The 19375-nt window shown below is 41.2% G+C and overlaps 1 long non-coding RNA gene across 1 annotated transcript; it reads right to left on the bottom strand.

Moving 5' to 3' along the window:
- Positions 1 to 13478: 13478 nt before the first annotated feature.
- LOC306878053 lies at positions 13479 to 16931 on the bottom strand. Its single transcript, XR_013784911.1, has 6 exons — positions 16829 to 16931; positions 16339 to 16426; positions 15635 to 15689; positions 14956 to 15098; positions 14508 to 14879; positions 13479 to 13845 (listed from the first exon to the last, which is right to left on the bottom strand). It is a non-coding gene; the product is annotated as an uncharacterized lncRNA (long non-coding RNA).
- Positions 16932 to 19375: the final 2444 nt, after the last annotated feature.

The following is a 19375-nucleotide window of genomic DNA, read 5'->3' as shown; positions in this document are numbered from 1 at the left end:
TATTCGTGTAGTTTTTTTTTTTTTAATTAATCAATGTCATTGCACTAAAAATGAAGACTGTGTTTGTTCCAGCAGGAGTTTTGCATTTTAGAGATGATTAAAAGATTAATAGTTGCTCTGCTTTTGTTCTAGATGTCTCTGAGAAGTAATCATTCAGATCACAACATTTCATTTAATATTATTTTTATTGTCAGGACAAAAATAATGAAAATTTGAATTACACTTATAATTAACAATTACAGTCTTTACTACACATTATGTAATGCAAATCATATGCTTGAGTACGAACATACTGCAGTGTCATGTATAATTAGATGTAAATTAGCTGCGATGAGTGTGTGACAGCTTAACACACACACACAAGTTCCTATTAGCCTTAATAGTACTGAGCGCTGGTGATCCCATCGATCTGTGGAATAATTCTCTATGAAACTGATGGATGGGGACAACCATTGACAGAATAGCTAAAGAGCACTTTGAGATGTCCCCTGTGAATAGCTATGATTGAAAATAGATTGTTGAAAAAGATGTATGTTTGTTTTCCCTTGCCACACACTCATACACAGCTGTCCTCTGTCAGCTAGTGGTTTTTTGTGGACACATCAATTGGGATTTCCTGCACATGATAGAATCATGCTGTCAGATCAAATTGTCTGAAAAAATGTGTTTGTTTGCAACAATCTCATGAACATGAATGTGAAGTGTAGTTCTTGCATGTACATTTACTTACATTTGCACAGACACTGAAACACAACATTGACAGTGTAACCCTGCCTTTAAGGTTTATGTCAGGGCTGTATGATTTAATTCTAATTATCAATTGTTATCAGTTCATCTGAGGAGCTTTGTTTTTTGTTTTTTTCTTTCTTTCCTATATAGGTCAACCACAAAGATGCTAAATAAAACAAATATACATAACAGGATTGAGAGAGACATAAAAAATGTATATAATTAAATAAGGTAACACCACACATGGTAAGTTATGCTAACCAGGAAAATATATTGGAAGACAATTATTTTGAATGCTTTTGTTTCCTGGCACTTCAAAAAAAAAATGTAATTAAAAATATAAAAATAAATTAATAAACAACAGTGTACAATAACACAATCCCCACCAGAGGTGGGTAGTAACGAGTTACATTTACTTGAGTAAATTTTTTGGGTAACTAATACTTTTAGAGTATATTTAAAGATTGGTAATTTTACTCTTATTCAAGTACATGTTTAGTGAAAAAAAAGTACTTTTACTTTGTTACTGTGGGCGACTCTCCTCTCGTTACTTTACCTTAATGCAATACAAGTTAAAATGCTCCATTTATTCCAAACACGCCGTCTTTACCTTTCTCTTGCAATGAGTGATGCCCATTCGCGAAAGATTCATTCTTTTGTCAATTCTGTTCAAAGGCTTGATCAAACCAGTTGGCAAACCAGCGAACTGGTTCGCAAATCAGTTTGAATGATTTGTTCAGTTCCCTGCCGCACGCACTGAATCGTCTGAAGTGGTTCTCACTCAGTTGTAACAGAAAGTTTAAGAACATCAAGAGCATTGATGACGTGGCTTTGGATCTACAGTCAATTGAAAGCAAATCTGTAAAGGCTATTGTTTGCTAGCTATGAAGATCTTTATTAGATAAACACCGCGTGTGCTGTCTACAGCCTATAGATAAGGTACATTCGATTACAGTACACAATAACACTATGACATTACCTGTTTTTATTGTGCAATTAAATACAATTTATAATTTATACATTAATAAATAAGCTGTCACAGAGTATGAAATGAGCACCCGCCAAACCTGCGTTAGCTCTGTGCAGTGGCGCGCGACCTATTCCAGGGGGAATGCCTTTGCCTAGACACAATTAATATTGATATTTTCACAATATTTGCGCTTGCAGAAATATACATTTGCTTACATTTTGCAGAACAGACGGAAGATCCGTCAATGTGCATTTTTTTCGTTATGTTCAGATGTTTGGTAGCGGTCATGTGAGGAGTTTTCACTCTTCCCGTGTCATATGTATACATATTGTAACAGAGTGACAGAAGCGTGAGGATCTATGTGCAAGCTTTTTATTGACAGATGTGGTCAACAAACACAGGCAGGGTCGAAACACTAGCAAACAGGTATGGCACGGGCAAAACACAAGAATATTCCTAGGGCTGGCATAGGTCATCGATCGGCGAACAGAATCCAGAGGGCTTGACAAGAAGAGTAATCCAGAAACACGAGCAATAGTCCAGGCGAGGTACAGACAGAGTGATCTGAACAGGATCCAAGTTGGTGTTATATAGTGTGTGTAATAGCTCTTAGGTGAGCATGTCATTGGTGACAGCTGTGTGATCAGTGTATTCAGCTGTGTATGTGCAATCGATGATGGGAAATGTAGTCCAGAATGACATGTAACAGTCTGCGTGGTGTAAGTCAATATGAAGGAAGGGCGATCTCTGATGGTGAGTGAATGGAAGACCATGAACCGGATTTGTGACAGAGCACCCCGCCTCCCCCCCCCGCTCCAAACTCAGAACAATCCAGACGGGGGGTGGTTTGTGAGTTGAGCTCGCTTTGGATAAAAGCCTCTGCCAAATTACTAAATGCAATGGCTGATTAATGCCATCACTAAAAATCTCAATCAAGACAATGTCAGGTAAATCAGAATAATGAGCGATGGTTAAAAACTCTCTAATATGGTTCTCCAGTGATCATGGGCCTTGTTTAAGGGCAAACAATAGTATTGTAGTGTCCATACCTGACAAATGTCCGTCTGAAAAGTTGCTGGATCCTTGTGTGGCCGAGTATTCTGTAACGGGGCGAACAAGACGTGAGACGTGCGGATCCATGTGCAAGCTTTTATTAATAAACAGTCAAAAAACAGAAACAAAAAACATCGGCAAACAGGTATAGTACGGGCAAGACACAGAGCAGTCCTAGGGCTAGCGAGAGTCGACGATCGGCGAACAATATCCAACAGGGCAAGGCAGAGAGATAATCCAGGTATACGAGCAGTAATCCAAATGAGGGGCAAACAAAGTCCGAACGGCAAGGCAAAGGGTTAATCCAGGAAACACGGGCAGGAATCAAAACACGAGAAAACTAGCAAGGAAAGACTAACAACTGAGTGGGCTCTGTAGAGTAGCTATCGCTAAGATATACGCTAAACAATACTTGGCAGAGAGGAAGAGGAAGTCCATGGTTTATGTAGGGTGTGTGATCAGTGCAATCAGCTGTGTGTGTCGTCAGTGCAATGGATGATGGAAATTGTAGTCTGAGGTGGCGTGCAACAGTTAGTGTAGTGCTAGAGTCCCTGTGGTGAGTGAGTGACCTCTGGTGGTGAGCGAATGGAAGTTCATGGCCAGGATTCGTGACAATATACATACAACTCAAATACATACAATTTATAACACATTTGTAACATACAAATGTATCTAAGTTTTTTCATTGTTCATGTATTTTATTTTCACAAACATTTAATGCAAAACATTTCTGTTGTTGTGCTTAAATAATATATATATATATATAGAGAGAGAGAGAGAGAGAGAGAGAGAGAGAGAGAGATTCGATGATGTCTCAAATTTAGCCAATGAGGCCACTCTCCCTGTTTGAGAGACTGTGATCGTCCAATCAGGTTTCAGACAGGTAGAAGTGGGCTGAATCCAGGACGTGCAGCAAAGAAAAAAAAAAGGAGAGCGAGGAGAATCGTAACGCAGCTGTTTTTGCACGCAAGATGGACAATATCTGGAGATATTCCGATAAGTTCAGTTAGCAAGTGCAGAACAAGTATTACTGTTAACTAGTAAATCAAGTCAAGTCAAGTCAAGTTGAGCTTTATTGTCATTCCGCTACATGTGGGGACATACAGTGGAACGAAATGTCGTGCCTCGCAGGACCACGGTGCTACATAAATACAGACATACAACAATGAAGTAAAAAAACACTATAAACCTGTACACAACTAACCTACTAATAGATTTAACTATAAGTATACTATATATAAGTATTTACCCTATACAGACTAAAAGAATAAAGGCTAAAAAATACAAACTATACGAATGCTTCACATAAATATTTACCCTATACAAACTAAAAAATAGAAGATAAAAAACACAAACTATACGAATGCTTCACAAATACCGTACATGTGCAAAGAGAGACATTTCGAGTCAGCAGCTGGTTGGGGAACAGTGCAGGATGATTTGTAGTGCATGAGCATGTAAACATACATATATAGCTGAGTCTTTTGTGGGATTGTGTACACGCAGCAGTGTGTGTTGTAATGCCTGATCAGGATACCACACATCTAGTTTCAACACATTCCTGATGCAAGGATGGATCAAAGCTCGCATTCCAGCGGAACCCATCGCTCCGAACTCCCCTTTTCTTCCTGGGATCATAAACCAGGGTCCAGCTCAGGAAATTCACGTTTTGTCATTTTGAAAGAAAACAGAACTCCTATTCCCGGAGCCTAACTTTACTGGCGCCAGAGACTCCCCTGAAACTGCCGTAATTCAAAAAGAAGAGAAATGTCTGGGAGAGGACTTTCTACGAGTAACTCTGCAAATGGGCAAATTCCAGAGCTCCCCAAGAACTGACTTTATGACCTGGTTATCACGCACATACCTGAAAACGCGCCTTTTCTGTGCGTCTGTAGCTAACAAAGAGAACCACACCCTGAAGGACTAATATGTTTAAAAAGGGAACAAAAGTTATACTGTTTCTGCTATTTGAAGCAAAATATACTTGAGAAAAGAAACACTATATACAATATATATATACAATGTATTAAGAAGTGTGTGTTTGTGACATTTATAAGCTGTTGCATTATTTTAAATCTATGGTAAATCTGTTTCCAGAATGTATAAGTTTACCTGATCACTAGATGTTCAGTTCACCTGCTATTTGTGTCGTTTAGAATTTGGGATGGTTTAATCAATGTATTTAACCCAGTAATATCCTCTTGTGGTCACGTGTATTTTTGTGCATATCAAAATATAAGTGTTTGGCTTCTTTAGAAAGCTAACCTTATGAAGAATATTATGGTTGAATGAAAATGATCCGTTTTATCAACCCATGATTACCATAACGGATAGAAACTTGCTTGCGATAATTTTTTTTGTTATGTGATGAATGACTGAACAAGATAATGTATGCAAAACACGCAACTGTGCAGGGCGGGGCTCCACCCACAGCTACACTTGCGATTGGATCAAACGCCCTGCAGGGAAGGAGCCGATTGGACCACGCGCCCAAAGGCGGGTCTCAAATTGGCCCGTTAAAACCAGATGCACAACCGAAAGTTTGGGTTGGAGTTGAAAACAAAAGGAGACTCACACACGTCTCGCTCGTCTCTCGTTCTGCTGCAAAGCGCTTCTGGCCTCGAACATCACGGCGAAGCCAAGCAACTAACACCAAGACTCAGTTAAACTTTGAAAGAACTTTAACATTGGAAACTAAGACCTGAATCGACTTCCTGAAAGCTTCATCACGTCAGAACGAGACCCTCCAACTACTGAAGAGTAACCGCGTCACACGACCTACCGAGCAGCCAATCCATACGCGGTCCGCCTCGACCAGAGCAAAGGACGGAAGTCACCTGAAGAAAGCCTGAACTCTTTGAACCGAAAGCAAAAGACAAAGTAAGGCAAAATCTCTTTACTGACTGAAACCGGGATACCTCTCTGTTGTTGTTTAAATATAGAATAATTCTCTGTCTATGAGTTTCCTCAGGTTAAAACGAGCATTAAGTTTGAACCTAAGACTCTCTTCAGATCCTAACAACCCATTGCAACGAATGTGTGTGTTTATGTCTGTTTTGTGTTGTCTAGTCAGTAGTGTATTAGAGTTAGTGAATAAAACTTTGACTTTATTAAGAAATCTCTTGTCTGTGCTATGGATTTTACATGTCGTAATTAGTTGCCAAAAAGATCGCGTTTTACCTACGCTCATGAGTCTGAGAACTAAATTAACTATTTGGTTATTTTAATCGTTGGCCACGAATTAAATAAACAAAGTGTTAATAGATAACTTGATATCAATGCTTGCTGGACAAGTCGTTGATAAGGTATAAGTTGGACATTCTGATTAATATCAATTAATCATATGAAGATCAACTCTTAAGAGTGATTCCCTAAAAGCTAAATAATAAAATAAATATTTGTGAAAGGATTCATTTCCTACAGTGTCTAGTGCACATAGAGGAGAGTGTGTTACTACAGGTGGTTTGTACAGGCCCACTCACCTGTGTGTAGCACACTTCGAATTGCACAAAAAAGTTCCATACAGTTTTTTCTTTGGTGTGGTAAGGTTGGGGGGTCCATGTTTCAGCAGGTAGGGGGTGGTCCATGTTTCAGCAGGTAGGGGTTTTCATGGGATTTTAGAGGGGGGCAGGGTGATTTGAGTTCTGGGCTCTCACAACCTGGGGGAAAAAGCTGTTGAGCAGTCTGGCGGAGCGGGCTCTGATGCTCCGGTACCGTCTTCCTGTTGGTAGGAGCTGGAAGAGACTGTGGGAGGGATGGGTGGAGTCCTTCACAATGTTGTTGGTTCTGCTGGAGCATCGTGTAAGGAAAATGATGATCTTTGCAGCTGTGTTCACTGTCCGCTGGAGGGTCTTGCGGTCAGCAGCACTGCAGTTCCCGTACCAGACCGTGATGCAGCTGGTCAGCACACTCTCAATGGTGCCTCTGTAGAATGTGGTGAGGATGGGTGGAGGGAGACTTGCTCTTTTCAGCCGGCGGAGAAAGTGTAGGCGCTGTTGTGCCTTTTTGGAGAGTGACATGGTGTTGGTGGTCCAGGTGAGATCCTCTGTGATTTGCACCCCCAGGAATTTAGTGCTGCTGACTCTCTCCACAGTCGAGCTGTCGATGGTCAGTGGGGGGTGGTCAACAGAGTTTCTTCTGAAGTCCATCACAACCTCCTTTGTCTTCTCCACATTGAGGGACAGATGGTTAGTGCCACACCATTCAGCCAGCTGTGCCACTTCCTCTCTGTAGTGCGTTTCATCGTTGTTGCTGATGAAACCTACCACTGTTGTGTCATCAGCAAATTTGATGATGTGGTTGGAGCTGAACTTGGCAGTGCAGTCGTAGGTCAGCAGTGTGAAGAGCAGCGGGCTGAGCACACAGCCTTGTGGGGCACCTGTGCTCAATGTGGTAGAGCTCGAGGTGTTGTGGCCGACACGGACTGACTGAGGTCTTCCGGTTAGAAAGTCCATGATCCAATTACACAGGGAATTGTTAAGGCCCAGCAGGTTTAGTTTATTTATGAGCTGTTGTGGGATTATTGTGTTGAATGCCGAGCTGAAGTCAATGAACAGCATTCTAACATAAGAGTCTTTATTTTCTAGGTGGGTAAGAGCCAGGTGGAAGGTGGAGGAAATTGCATCGTCCGTAGAGCGGTTTGGACGGTATGCAAACTGGAGTGGGTCGAGTGTGTTGGGGAGGCTAGTTTTGATATTGTGCATGACTAACCTCTCAAAACACTATATCATGATTGGAGTCAGTGCTATGGGACGGTAGTCATTTAGATAGGACACAGGTAAATACTTGTAGTTGCGTCTGGCGTTTTAGTCGTTTTGGTTTAAATTCAGACGGCTGAAGTGATCGTTGTGGAACCGCAGGCCTGGAGAGTTCGGGATGCGGCTGCCATGTGAAACCAGACAGTCAACAGCAGAGAGAACCCTTTCTCATTCTCTCCATCGGTAAGCTGCGACCTTCGACAATTCTTAATGCCTTCATTAGGGATGACATCGCGGCAAGGAAGGATTCTGCTGGGGAGATCACGGTGTTGCTGAGTGAGATTAACAGGGATTTGTGAGTAATGCAATTGAATCGGAATACACCTTATTGTTGCTGAACTGATGCTATATCAAACGTGCACCAACAAGAAAGGGCCCCAACAAGTAAAAATACCCGGGTATTTCCATATTTGTGGCTTTTCTGTTTGACTTGACTATACGGTCGTTGATTTGAGATTCAGTGACTGCTGATTCAGTTCACTTCCACGTCTACACTGAATGGTTCAAAGGAATCAAATTCATTTAGTATTCAATTGCTGTGATACAGAAAATACTTCACTTGTCTGAGACTGATTGTTGAAATTTGATTTACCTCATTATTTGTTTATACCTTTAAACACAGGTCATTTGGGTTAAAAAAAAGATGCAAGACCACAAACTCATTTGAGAATTGTTTTATTCCATAATGTGAAGTACAGTTAAAAGGTCTTCTTTATTTCATTGGGATTATCATATCTTTCTTTACATTGGTTACATGTAATAAATAATGTTTGTTAATCTAAGATAAACGTTCTGGGATTTATTGAGGATTGTCTGGCTAACTGTACATTTTTGGAGGCACCGCAATAGATATTTTACTGCTCTTGAGTTATACGTTAGTAATAGAAACCATAGGTGAATTTCCAGCCTAATTCTCAATCTATCATCTGGGAAATCAGGCTCCTGTGTGCCAACTGAATACACATACCAATAGGAGGGTTACACATTATTAAAACCTAAAGAAAATAAATGGATTTTTAACATCCTCTGAAATGACCCTAGAGTAGGAGATGTTTTAAGGACAGCAGAAGCTCATTCCATAGCTGCCACTGAAAAAGCTCTATCTCCTCTACATTTCAAGCGCAATCGAGGAGCCGTCAGGCACAGTTGATCCTTGGAGCGAAGAGATCTCAAAGGTTGATGTAGACTAATTAAATCAGAAACATAAAAGCCATGGAGAGATTTGAAAACATATAACAGCACTTTATACTGGATTCTGTATCAAATCGGTAACCAATGTAGTAAAATCAATACAAGAGTAATATGGTCTCTATTTTGTTTTGATCTTTGATCTTCTCTGTTTTGATCACGTGGACTGGGACATGTTCCGGGCAGCGCCTGATGACGACATAGAGGCGTACTCAGATACTGTAACGTGTTTCATCAGGAAGTGTGTAGAGGATGTAGTACCAACAAAAACAATCCGCATCTACCCCAACCAAAAACCGTGGATTAACAGCGATGTTCGAGCAGCCTTGTCAGCGCGGACATCTGCCTTTAAATCCGGAAACTCTGACGATCACAAACAAGCCAGTTACGATCTCAGTCACCCATCTTCAGCAAGTGCTTTGAGAAACTCATCAGAGACTACATCTGCTCTGTGCTGCCTGACTCACTGGATCCCCTACAATTTGCATATCGCAGAAACCGTTCCACAGACGATGCTATTGCCTTCACCCTGCACACTGCTCTCTCCCACCTGGAAAATAAGAACACCTATGTGAGAATGCTGTTTGTGGACTACAGCTCAACATTCAATACCATAGTGCCTGCCACACTGGTTGAGAAGCTCCAGGCTCTGGGACTAAACGGATCTCTGTGCAGCTGGATCCTGGACTTCCTGACAGGCAGATGTCAGGTGGTCAGAATGGGCAACAACACTTCATCCCCGCTGACCCTCAACACTGGTGCTCCTCAGGGCTGCGTCCTCAGCCCACTCCTGTACTCCCTGTACACACATGACTGTACAGCAACACACAGCTCCAACGTCATCGTCAAATTTGCTGACGACACAACGGTGATAGGCCTGATCACTGACAACGATGAGACGGCCTACAGAGAGGAGGTGAGAACCCCGACTAAATGGTGTCAAGAGAACCACCTCTCACTCAACATCGACAAGACCAAGGAGCTGGTGGTGGATTTCAGGAGACAGAGCAGAGAACACACACCCATCACCATCGACATGACACCTGTGGAGCGAGTAAACAGCTTCAAATTCCTCTGTGTTCACATCACTGAGGATCTCACATGGTCCGCTCACACAGATGCAGTGCTGAAGAAGACACACAAACGCCTCTTCTTCCTGAGACGGCTGAGGAAGTTTGGAATGAGCCCCAGCATCCTCAGATCATTCTACACCTGCACTGTGGAGAGCATCCTGACAGGCTGCATCACCGCCTGGTTTGGAAACAGCACTGCTGGCAACCGCAAAGCTCTGCAAAGGGTCGTGCGAACTGCCCGTCACATTGTTGGAGGTGAGCTTCCCTCCCTCCAGGACATCTACACCAGGCGGTGTATAAAGAAAGCCCGGAGGATCATCAATGACTCCAGCCACCCGTCCCACAGACTGCTCTCTCTGCTGCCCTCAGGAAGACGTCTCCGCAGCATCCGATCCCGCACTAGCCGACTGAGGGATAGCTTTTTTCCTCAGGCTATCAGGCTAATGAACAATCAAAACTAATACACCCTACAGCACACTCCCACTTTACAATATACCACGCACTGCACTTTAATTCCATACAGTTCAAACTGGACTACCTACCAGTACACTACTGCACAAATACAACAATCTTTTTGCCAGCACTGGATACCATCCAATGCACATCCATGACATTTGCACATCAGGTTTATATATAATCTGCTGCATCTTCGCATATTACTGTGTGTATATAACGTAGAATGTGTACTACATACTGTGTATAATGTGTATCGGTAATTGTATGTCTGTCTAATAGTACACTGTGTGTACTGAGTATATGTATGTGTATATTACACATTGTCATCTGTATAAGTCTGTACGTATGTACGGTAATGTCTATATGTAAATTGTTTCTGCACTGTCTGGAGCACGCTCTCAAGAATTTCACTCACGAAGGCACATGTGCTGTGGTGATGTGACAATAAAAGTGATTTGATTTGATTTGATTTGATTTGATTTTGATTTGATTTTTGGTACCAGTTGAAAGCCTAGTAGCTGAGTTCTGAACCTGATGCAATGAATCGATATTGAATTAAGAACGAAATTGAATCAATTAAGCTTATGAATTGAAATTGCAAAATTTGTGTTATAAAAACAGTCGCCTACCCATCATGTAAACATTGTAAAATGTTGTCAACTTAATAAAATTCTGTTTAGTTACCAAATGTTTTGACAGTCACAATATAATCCCCCCCCCCCCCACACACACACAAACACACACAATTCACCTATTCTTGCAATACAGGCTATTGTACTTTTCTGCTTGACATGTACTTTGCAACAACACACCCAGATAGCAAAATTGCTGTGGCCCAGATCCGGCCCACACTTGACACTTTCATCTGGCCCACATACCGTATGGAATGATGGCACTTGGGCGGTCCGCTCCTGTTTGCCAGATTTGGGCCACAATTAAGCCATAGCAATGCCGCATGTCAGCCGTAAAAAAAACAAATGAAGCAGAACTGGCCCACATCTGGCCCAGACACCAAAATTGCTGTGGCCCAGATCCGGCCCACACTTGACACTTTCATCTGGCCCACATACCGCGTGGAATGATGGCACTTGGGCGGTCCGCTCCTGTTTGCCAGATTTGGGCCACAATTAAGCCATAGCAATGCCGCATGTCAGCCGTAAAAAAAACAAATGAAGCAGAACTGGCCCACATCTGGCCCAGACACCAAAATTGCTGTGGCCCAGATCCGGCCCACACTTGACACTTTCATCTGGCCCACATACCGCGTGGAATGATGGCACTTGGGCGGTCCGCTCCTGTTTGCCAGATTTGGGCCACAATTAAGCCATAGCAATGCCGCATGTCAGCTGTAAAAAAAACAAATGAAGCAGAACTGGCCCACATCTGGCCCAGACACCAAAATTGCTGTGGCCCAGATCCGGCCCACACTTGACACTTTCATCTGGCCCACATACCGCGTGGAATGATGGCACTTGGGCGGTCCGCTCCTGTTTGCCAGATTTGGGCCACAATTAAGCCATAGCAATGCCGCATGTCAGCCGTAAACAAAACAAATGAAGCAGAACTGGCCCACATCTGGCCCAGACACCAAAATTGCTGTGGCCCAGATCCGGCCCACACTTGACACTTTCATCTGGCCCACATACCGTGTGGAATGATGGCACTTGGGCGGTCCGCTCCTGTTTGCCAGATTTGGGCCACAATTAAGCCATAGCAATGCCGCATGTCAGCCGTAAAAAAAACAAATGAAGCAGAACTGGCCCACATCTGGCCCAGACACCAAAATTGCTGTGGCCCAGATCCGGCCCACACTTGACGTTTTCATCTGGCCCACATACCGCGTGGAATGATGGCACTTGGGCGGTCCGCTCCTGTTTGCCAGATTTGGGCCACAATTAAGCCATAACAAAGCCGCATGTCAGCCGTAAAAAAAAAACTAATGAAGCAGAACTGGCCAAGTGTGGGCCGGATCTGGGCCACAGCAATTTTGGTGTCTGGGCCAGATGTGGGCCAGTTCTGCTTCATTTGTTTTTTTTTTTATGGCTGACATGCGGCTTTGCTATGGCTTAATTGTGGCCCAAATCTGGCAATCAGGAGCGGACCGCCCAAGTGCCATCATTCCACGCGGTATGTGGGCCAGATGAAAACGTCAAGTGTGGGCCGGATCTGGGCCACAGCAATTTTGGTGTCTGGGCCAGATGTGGGCCAGTTCTGCTTCATTTGTTTTGTTTACGGCTGACATGCGGCATTGCTATGGCTTAATTGTGGCCCAAATCTGGCAAACAGGAGCGGACCGCCCAAGTGCCATCATTCCACGCGGTATGTGGGCCAGATGAAAACGTCAAGTGTGGGCCAGATCTGGGCCACAGCAATTTTGGTGTCTGGGCCAGTTGTGGGCCAGTTCTGCTTCAATTGTTTTGTTTACGGCTGACATGCGGCATTGCTATGGCTTAATTGTGGCCCAAATCTGGCAAACAGGAGCGGACCGCCCAAGTGCCATCATTCCACGCGGTATGTGGGCCAGATGAAAACGTAAAGTGTGGGCCGGATCTGGGCCACAGCAATTTTGGTGTCTGGGCCAGATGTGGGCCAGTTCTGCTTCATTTGTTTTGTTTACGGCTGACATGCGGCATTGCTTTGGCCTAATTGTGGCCCAAATCTGGCAAACAGGAGCGGACCGCCCAAGTGCCATCATTCCACGCGGTATGTGGGCCAGATGAAAGTGTCAAGTGTGGGCCGGATCTGGGCCACAGCAATTTTGGTGTCTGGGCCAGATGTGGGCCAGTTCTGCTTCATTTGTTTTGTTTACGGCTGACATGCGGCATTGCTTTGGCTTAATTGTGGCCCAAATCTGGCAAACAGGAGAGGACCGCCCAAGTGCCATCATTCCACGCGGTATGTGGGCCAGATGAACATTATGGCACTTAAGGCAGTCCACTCCTGTTTGCCAGATTTGGGCCACAATTAAGCCATAGCAATGCCACATGTAACCCAACAACAAACCAAATAAACCACACCTGGCCACAGTTGATTTTTATACAAACCCTGGTCTTTCCCAACATTCCTCATGCAGCATGGAATGGTGGCACTTTTGCAATGCACTCCTGTTTGCCAGATCTGCTCCACAAGTAGGCCAGTTGTTCAGCCACATGTTAGCCAAGAATTACATAAATAAACCATAACTGTGTGTTTTTGTGTGTGCATGCTGTGCCATATCATTGACACTAAGAGATATAAACTAAAGAGAAATTTAAAAATGCCCCCTTTTTATGTTAAGAGAAGTTACAACAGATGATTTAAACACATTTCTGAAAACATTTGCATTATTTATTAATATTGTCAAAGAACAACCAAGTGCAAGTTTCCATTTTCAAAACTGGAAAGCAATCTAAAAAAAAAAATAGCAATAATAATAAAAACACAAAATATGTGCATATAAAGCATCTTAGAACTAAACAAAAAAACAAAACAAAACATGTTTCCAGTTGGTCATCCAAAAAAAAAACAGACAACGCAGAAGTAAACACACTAGAAGACATTGGCAAATGGAGCCATCCAAAATTAAAGAATTTGACCACCTTGGCTGGGCCATCTGCGTCATCATGGCAATCTTGCAAGCCTTTATTGGATACACACAAAAACAAAATACACTGTTGAATGCTGATTTTACAATAGTGTTTTAATAGCAATAGCACATTAATACTGAATGGGGAAAAATGGACTGGAACTACCAGTGTATTAAACAGTTTGGTAACTCTAAGGCCTTAATTGTTAACATTAATTAATGTATTAACTAGTATTAACTAACATGAACTGCATTATTTATTAAGCTTTTTTAATGTTACAGTCATTCACTGTTTGTTCATGTTAGTTCAACCATAAGTTTATCAAGCGACGAGAATACTTTTTGTGCGCAAAAAAACAAACAAAAATAACGACTTTATTCCACTATTTCGGCTGCTTGTTGTTTTTGTTTTATCGAGTCAGGCAGAGTACATCAAAATTATTATCTGTGATCATTTCATTTACAATAACTGCTTTGGGTGCGAGTGATCTAATATTTAGGAGCCCAAGCTTTAAAAATAGTTTTTGTTCGTTTATTTTGCGTTTTTCTGGTTTAATCACGGTCAGATTTTTTCTAGATCCTGCATTAAATTTATATTTAGACCTCGCTATTCGGGGAACAGACACAGTCTGTATAGATTGGACAACGCAAGTACTTCTATTTTTTAAGTGGGTAGAACAAAAGTCCTCATGGCAGTTATTTGAGAATTGTCTTACTAGTCATATGGAGCGTAGCTTCCTGGAGATGTTGTCCGACAGGAGTTCCGCTCCGACTCTGCTGGGGTGCAGGTCATCAGCACGGAAAAGCCTAGGACGCTCCCAGAAAAGATTCCAATTATTAACAAAGAGCAGTTTCTGTTCTTTACACCATGACGATAACCATTCGTTTAAAGCAAACAGTCTACTGAACCTTTCGTTTCCTTGTCGATACGTGGGAAGCAGTCCTAACACGATGATCGTCGCCGCGGGCGATGTGCTGCGTACCGTCTCGATCAGGCTCCTGTAGTCCCTCTTCAGTGTCTCCATCTGCCGCAGCTTGATGTCGTTTGTCCCCGCGTGCAGCACGACAGCACCGATGTTCTCGTTGCCCTTCAGGATCGCGGGTAAACATTCGCAGAAACATTGAGAACACGAGCACCGGGGAAACAGTGAGTGTGCACTCTACCTTCAGCTGACGTAGCACGGACGTGCCGGACGATGGAGCCTCCGACGATCACAGCATCGCGTTCCGTCTCGCGGAGGGGGGCGAAGCGGTTTCGGGTGGAGATGAAGGACATCTGGGAAGATCGCATTCTGGGTGCACAGGGTCTGTGCAGTGAAACACACGGAGTAGAGGTAGACTAACAAATCTAAGATCAGATTCAATCTCTTTTAGTAGTGACACAATGTCATCATGGTCAGAGTTTGAGGCCGAACAAGTAATAATGTTAGTCGAACGATTTTGGAAAATAATCTAAATGTGTTTTTTATTTAAAAATTTTTTTTTTTACTTTTTTTTTTTTTTACTAATAATGCGATTTAATATACTAGTTGTTTAAGCTCTTTATCTTCTGTATTATTCAACAAAGACAAGCAATAAATCATTGTATAATATGGCTGGGAACTGGGAATCTTTAGTCACCTCATGATCATGATTGAGTCACCTCAAAAAAATTTTTTGGATGGAATTACATACTGTATGTATTTATAAGAACTGTTTAAAAATAATAATTACACTTTAAAGTTTTAAGTTTTACACTTTAAATTACACTTTTAAATTGTAGCTTATATAAACGAACAAAACAAAAAAAAAATTCCTTGATACTTTTTTATTTTGTACCACATGAAATGTATCAGCAGCTTACCTTAATGGTGACAGTGAACTCTAAACTGTAGCATTTTATTCCCACCAGCAGTTTTCTGTAGCAAATCACATCAATGTGTTATTAAGGTGAAAAACATCCTGACTCAAAACATTAAATGAAAAAAAAAAAAAAAGCAGGCAAACTAATTTTAAAATTACTAGGGTATACTAAAAATGTGAAATACATAGAGTAATAATACCTGAACCAACTTGCTCAATAATATCTATTAGGCTATTGTTACTTTGTAATCATCTCATAAAAGCTTTTATTGTAAGAAAAAGCATGTAGTAATTTGTGCATTATTGCTAGTTAACGAAAAATGCTGTCACAAAGTAATAAAACTAGTGCAGTTACTGCAGTATTACTGTATGCCCAATGTATAAACATGAATGAAAAATTACACTATAGGCTATTATATATACATTTTTCATTGTTGTGCCAAAATAAGACAAGAGTTAAATACTTTCACCGTGCAGAACTGACTGAAGGTTGGCAAGATCGGAGCAACATGAGCAAATCTAAATGTATTGGCGCGCCGTTCAATCGATACTTGTTCATTTCGCATTCGATAACCATAATAGATCTACCTTAGAGCTATAAACTGCCAAAATAATGATCTTCGAAATTAGAAGTTATTCCATTAACTCATACAACATGGATATAACGAAGCAATCGCTAAGAAAATATAAATGTATCGATCTTACCTTGATTGTTTGTTTGCAGTATTCGTCCTCCCTCCAACCGACAATCCTCTGACCTTCTGGTTTGGAGCGCCTTTTTCGCGCCTTACGGCTGTTTAAATTTAAAGGGCCGAATCAGTTTGATTTTTTTTTTTCAAAGACAACTTCAAATGCAGTAAATATTTTGTTATAAACAAAATAGAGATCGTATCTCTAATAAATAAGTAAGCTGAAGCAAAAAAATGTGACAATTTTTTCATGAATGCAGAGGGCTGAAAAAGTTAATTATAAAAATAATAATATTTTCTCACAAGAGCTTTGTCGTTCATTTAATCGTATTTCATCAATTATAATGTCAATTAAAATTATATATTTTTTATCTTTAAAACAGATTATTTATAGCCTAAAAATGACAGTTGTATAAATGTAAATTATATTAAGCCAGAAATGTGGGCGTGAGACACACGCAATTCAACCAGTTCACACGCTGTACGCCACGCCGTGTATTTCTCACGCTGAAAAGGCAATGCCAACCGGGGGCGATTTCGGATACAGCCAAAGTGACGTTTCCTGCTGCCAGCACGTATAGGCAACATAGATGCGCGAACAAAGTTGACGGAACATTCTCGGCCACTGTACGTTCGTTACTAGGCAACCAACAACATCGCGCGAACACACGTCCTGATGGAGATAGGTTTGAACAAAACCAAAACTAGAAACAGGTTGGCTCTGGACGGAACACTGTCATCCATTATGACAGTGAAAATGTCTGGGAGCCCCCTACCCCTGTTATCAAGGCATCAAAATGTGCAACAAACACTTACAACACAAAACACATTTCATAAGCTGGAGTGTGTACTCTTGAGCAATTTGTTATATTTTTGTAATTTGTGTATATTTGTCATTTTGAAATATAACATTAAAGAGTATTTTTGATGTGATGAATTGCTCTGTCATTTATCAGATTTACCAATTGTTATAATTTCAATTTGTGCTGGTTAATTATGAACAATGGGTAAAATTGGGGCTCCATTAGGGCTCCTCCCCTAACCGCATCAAGATTTTGATAAAACTTGAGAACCCTGAATGTAATAAAATTAAATGTTTATTTGTTTATTTAAAATATGTTTATTTCATTTTTTAAATATTATTTTTTTAATATATTTTCAATATTTGAATATTTGAATTGGATTATTTTTAAATATTTGAATATTTTAAGGGGGTTTCAAATATTACCCTTTGTGGGGTCACTTGAGACACATAGGAACAGTGAATCACAACCTTTTTGACTTCAATGTCTCCTTATAGTCCTATTCTCCACAACAAATCCAGTACATTTGTTATAAAAATAGCCAAATAATAAGAAATATCTTGATTGACTAATTTGTCATAATTTTAACTCATCTTGAGGCCTCATTGGAAGTTTATCCGTGTCTGCTTTAGAAGTTAGGCCTATATGACACTGCTAGCAAGATAAGCAAGGTTTCACCGAGTAGGCTACAACATGTTCCTGGCTCAACATCTTTATTGATCCTGGAACAGCATTCATATCGACCAATTAGAATTGAAGTTTGAAGTTATGCCAAGTTTAGGCTTTCAACCATGCTTCTAGATCAGTGTTATTATCATTTCCCTCTGATTGTAGGGTTAGGGTTAGGACTATTTTTATGGACAGGAATGATGTTCCAAGATCAACAAAAATATGTTGATACAGTACTTGGCAAAATCATTGTGCCCCAAGCTTTGCACAAACAGCAACTAAAGTATCTTCTTGCACATCCCAAAACCATAAAAAACTCTTCATAAGTTTGAACTTAGACACTTGAACTTTTCGAGACACTCTACCTACAAAACATATGTCAGCAATAGCATATATGTTATAGATGTAAGTACATGTAGCCTCACATCCAGCCTAAGGACATGTCCACCAAAGCGTTTTTAGCCAGCCGAAAATGCTATAGGCAATCTACTGAAAACACCTAGCTGTGGGCGATTGAAAGTGTTTTGGCAGTGCAGCGTTTTTGTTGTTGTTTTTTTTTTTTTTTTTTTTTTGAGACGCTTTGTTGCTATACAGAATATCCGTAGCACAGTTTACTTGTAACTGATTTCGCTGATAATTTGTATAATACTAATAATGTTTGTATAGTACGGATGTCATATGGTATAGACACGTATGTTCGGAAACCAGAAATATAATTTTTCCATCTACTCTGCTATTTGATGTTGTACAGAAAGAATGTTGTGACAGTTGGTCGGTGTGGTATTTTTCCCGCCCCTCCTCCATTGTGATTGGACGGTCTGGTAGAAAGTGACAGTAATGAGCGTTTTAACCAAAGTTTAACATTCTTTAACTCTCGCCGATCTATAAAAAACGCTGAGTGTTCAGCGCTTTATAGCCAGAAAAATGCATGGCGTTTTAAAAACGCGGCACTCCCATTGAAAACAATTGAATAAACACACCAATCGCGTGAAAAAAAAAACGCATTGGTGGACACGACACACAGCCTAAGTGCCTGCTGCATCTATACCAAAAAATATTGTTAAATGTTGTTAAAAAAAAATTCAAGGCAGTTTCAAAGTCTGTCCTTTTTAAGCTAAATTAGCCATTGTCAGAAGTGTTGCATCTAAGCCAGAAATGGACTTACCACGTAGGTTTACATTTTTGGGGGGCATATTTCGAATGTGGGCCAAGTTAGACTTACACCCTGATTAGCCAATGCTGACTGTGCCGTATATTTTCCAAATGTGGCCCAAATTATTATGAATTATATGGACCATATTTGCCATGCCATATGGGTGGCACTTTCGGCTCACACCTGAGGCAGTGCCACTGTAGCATATCTTTGCCAAAACTGGCCCAAATACATTCTGAGATAACTGTGCCTTTTTACAGCGTTATATGTGGGCCACTTTTGGCTCACATCCAGATGAGCCAGTGGTCATTTAGCCATATCTTTGCCAAACCTGGCCCAGATGTGTTATAAGATAACTGGGCCACATTTGCAACATTATATGTGGGCCACTTTTGGCTCACATCCAGATGAGCCAGTGGTCACTCAGC

This window comes from Barbus barbus (genome assembly GCF_936440315.1).
Source record: "Barbus barbus genome assembly, chromosome: 12".
Classification (NCBI taxonomy): domain Eukaryota; kingdom Metazoa; phylum Chordata; class Actinopteri; order Cypriniformes; family Cyprinidae; genus Barbus; species Barbus barbus.
Note: the sequence above shows the minus strand (reverse complement) of the source record. Positions and strands in the feature narration are given on the sequence as shown.